We start from the raw sequence: 4,209 nt of genomic DNA, 5'->3' as shown, positions 1-4,209 counted from the left end.
GTTATATTTGGATGTCGCATCCTATGCATATCCTAATATTATTTTGAATGGCTTTTCCTCAAGAAATTGACTGTTAGTTCATAGTCGTTATCCAACTTTGATTGTCCATATACACTGAGTGTACAAAACATTAGGAACACCTGCTTTTTCCATGACATAGACTGACCAGGTGAAAGCTATGGTCCCTTATTGATGTCACCATTTTAAATCCACTTCAATCAGTGTAGATGAATGGGTGGACACAGGTTAAAGATTTTTAAGCCTTGAGGCAATTGAGGCATGGATTGTATATGTGTGCCATTTAGAGGGAGAATGGGCAAGACAAAAGATTTAAGTGCCTTTGAATGGGATATTGTAGGTGTCAGGTGGTCCAGAACTGGGGGGGGGGGGGTTCCTATTGTTTTGTACACTCAGTGTAAGTCAGGGATGGGCAACTGGTGGCGGCCCTCATGAAGGCCCAGTAAAACAGCTAATTTTCCTCTCTGCCATGAGGCAAAATGAGTAGAATTGCATGAAATTAGTTATAAAATTGCAAAATCCTCTCTCCGCCCCATAGCAAAATGTGTATAATTGCAGCAAACTTACTGAGCAATTGTATTACTGTAAAATAATAAGCCACATTTTTGGAGCACACAATATAGCTCAGTATTTTCTTAATTTATTTTATACAATTCTTATTGCTCATCTTTACCAAGGTTGTCAATAATTTCGGACCCCACTGTACAATATACCACACCCCCATTCCATGAATTAAACTTCGACCTACCAACGCCATCACCCACTGTCACGGGACACAATCACCCACTTACCCCCAAGGAGGTTCAACTTAACCCGGGGTTAGTTGTGCCAAGAGACCACTTTTTTTGGACAAACAATTTTTTCAAAACAGTTACGTTTACATGACTTCTGATTATTTCCAGGGATACACAACATCCTGAAATATATGTAGATATCTTTGTTAGAAGGAATACTATATTTCCCTTGATGTAGTGATGCTGAATGTAAAACACGGCTTACCACACTCTTAATGAGTTAGGTTTCTTTTCTATCGCCACCCACCAGAGCGATGCACAACTCAGGGAGTAAAACCAATACACAGACTCCCAATGTTGTTTCCCAAAGCTAGTTATAGTATTTTACATGAGGGTGTGTGTGTCTACCTTGTAGGCCGTCATTTGTAAAGTAGAATTTGTTCTTAACTGACTTGCCTAATTAAATAAAGGTCAAATAAAAATGTCCATGGAAGGAGAGGATGCCACTTGAAAGAATTGAGATGTACCCCATGTGAGACGTTGTATAGGAACCTACCCACTAGAGGGCAGTGAGAACTCAGAAGTGTGTGTGTGACGGCAGCACTCAAAACCGATGCCTCCCTTCTCATAGTGAGCATGGTCAATTTGGATATAATCGCACACTTGCCAAACTACATAGTCCTACGTATCAGCAGTGATTGCCTGTTGATGTGAGTTTGATGAGAAATGCTGGATGGCTAGGGAATGGAAGGCTGATGGATGTTTGGAGGCTGGGTGGCAACATAGATTGGTGGATAGTTGGGAGGCGGGGTAGATGGAAGGCTGGGGGCTGAGGAGTGAGAGTCTAGGGGGGTGGGGCGGTCTAATATCTTTGGCCCCTCTGCTAGAACACTGGGAGGCTGGGTGGGTGCTGGATGGCTGGAGGAATGAGGGGTAGAGGTCTGGGGATGTGTAGATAATGGGGTCTAGGGGGGCGAGCAAGGGTGTAGCACTATCTTGTAGGTTCCGTCCACAGTTCTATGAATTTATTTAGGTAATATGTTATGTAAGTAGGGATAGACACAATTTAAACATTGAATTAACAAGAATCCGATGCATCGCACTTAAGGTGACACTAACTTCAAGGTTTGTCCCTGGATTACTTATACCAGGGAAGGGCACATTTGATGTTTGTTTTAACTCATCATGAGGGGCCACAGTTGCTTGCAGGTCTGCGTACCCACATAAACATTTTTTTGTTGCAATTCTACACATTTTGCCATGTGGTCGTAGAGAAGATTTCGAAATTTTATAACTCATTTCATGCAATTGACGCATTTTGCCATATGGCAGAGGAAAATTAGCTGTTTTACAGGGCCTTGGGGTGCCACCGCCAGTTGCCCATCCCTGACTAGCACTGAGTGTGCAAAACAGTTGGACCATTCTTGATACACACGGGAAACTGTTGAGCGTGAAAAACCCAGCTGCGTTGCAGTTCTTGATGCACTCAAACCGGTGCGCCTGGCACCTACTACCTAGGATACCCCGTTCAAAGGCACTTCAATCTTTTGTCTTGTCCATTCACCCTCTGAATGGCACACAGAAACCAATCCACGTCTCAATTGTCTCAAGGCTTAAAAATCTTTAACCTGTCTCCTCCCCTTCGTCTACACTGGTTGAAGTGGATTTAACAAGTGACGTAAATAACGTATCATAGCCTTCACCTGGTCAGTCTATGTCATGGAAAGAGCAGATGTTCCTAATGTTTTGTACACTGTGTATATGGACAATCAAAGTTGGGTACCAACTATGAACTAATTGAGGCAATGTCTTGAGGAAAATAATTGTAGAATATGCATAAGATGAGTCATCCAAATGAAACATCCAGGGAAATGTTATATCTGTCAAACGCTAACAATTTCCAGATTGGCGATCACTGACAAGCATGACAATTCTTGCATTTTACAACTGAAACTAGTCGCTTCTAGGTCAACCTGGTGATGTTTTTCATAAATTTCACAGGAAGAAAATGTACTTAGCTGTCGGTGCGTGGTAGCCTGCTGTGCATGTTTAACATTTCCTAGCACATTTTATTTGATTCCAGAGACTTGTTGAGGTTGAGTTCGGGATGAGAAAAGTGCTCTGAATGTATCGGAAAGCATTTACCATAATTGGTAAATAGTTTCCCAAAGAAATGTCAGACTGGCTGTGTCCCAAATGGCACCCTATTCCATTTACAGTGCACTACTCTAAAGGGACACAATATATTCCATCTCAGGTCTGCTGCACGTATGATAAGTGATTATCTTTCCATACAGTATTTACCTCAGGGACATACGTTCATTGCGAGAGACTGATTCACCTGAGCACCGTTTAACTGAGAAGTGGTGGAGTACCGCTCCAAAGCGCTCTGCTAGTACTACCCCCTAGGGGGCAGTGTGTCATAGAAATACAATCCAAGACACTATTTCTATGGTGTGTGTCTAGCCTAGAGGGGGATTTGTATTCAAGTCTGGGGGTATGTCCCAAACGGTGCCGTATTCTCTATATAGTTCCCCTTATGGACCATGGTCAAAAGTAGTGCACGAATAGGGTGCTATTTGGGACGCATCCTGGGAGTATGGAGAGTTGGAGGTGCGGGGTTTGGGATGTGGGATTTGGGATTTGGGGAGCTGGGGAAGTGGGGATATGGGTCTGCGATGCTTCACCTGCTGCCACACTGATTAAAAGGTTAAGTGACTAATCAATGGGTATGTTTACCTGCACATTAACAATTAGATATTAAACTGATTATGGCTGTAGGCCGAGTATGGCAAAAGGCATGTAAACAATTTACTCTGCTTCTCTTAATCGGCGTAATGTCAAAATCAAAGTGAACATACGCCGATTACAGCACCTGGTTTTCGAATTATTAAGACATGTAAATAGCTTAAATTGGCATCCAGCGGTGTATTTGATCTGCACAAGTCTCCCTCAGAATCAAATAGACTTCGCTAAAATAACATGAACACTGTGGTAGAATGTTTATTTTGATTGCCGATTTACTGCATTTATTTATCAGATGTGTCCATGTAAAGAGGATTATTGGGGAAATCGTTCTTCTTGCAAAGCATGTAAACGTTTTAAAACAAACTAAACTCAGCAAAAAAAGAAACGTCCCTTTTTCAGGACCCTGTCTTTCAAAGATAATTTGTAAAAATACAAATAACTTCACAGATCTTCATTGTAATGGGTTTAAACACAGTTTCCCACGCTTGTTCAATGAACCATAAACAATTCATGAACATGCACCTGTGGAACAGTCGTTAAGACACTAACAGCTTACAGACGCTAGGCAATTAAGGTCACAGTTATGAACTTAGGACACTAAAGAGGCCTTTCTACTGACTCTGAAAAACACAAAAGAAAGATGCCCAGGGTCCCTGCTCATCTGCATGAATGTGCCTTATGCATGCTGCAAGGAGGCATGAGGACAGCA

The 4,209-nt window shown here is 42.1% G+C and overlaps 1 long non-coding RNA gene across 1 annotated transcript in view; it reads left to right on the top strand.

Annotated features, from left to right (window-relative positions):
* Positions 1-384: 384 nt before the first annotated feature.
* Positions 385-4,209, top strand: part of LOC139024079 (uncharacterized) — an 8,475-nt gene continuing 4,650 nt past the window's right edge. Inside the window, exon 1 of the long non-coding RNA XR_011475309.1 lies at positions 385-1,691. This is a non-coding gene — a long non-coding RNA (uncharacterized lncRNA). The remainder of the gene's footprint in view (positions 1,692-4,209) is intronic.

Source organism: Salvelinus sp. IW2-2015, unplaced genomic scaffold (genome assembly GCF_002910315.2).
Source record: "Salvelinus sp. IW2-2015 unplaced genomic scaffold, ASM291031v2 Un_scaffold959, whole genome shotgun sequence".
Taxonomy (NCBI): Eukaryota; Metazoa; Chordata; class Actinopteri; order Salmoniformes; family Salmonidae; genus Salvelinus; species Salvelinus sp. IW2-2015.
The sequence above is the reverse complement of the archived record's forward strand: the minus strand, read 5'-3'. Positions and strand labels throughout refer to the sequence as shown.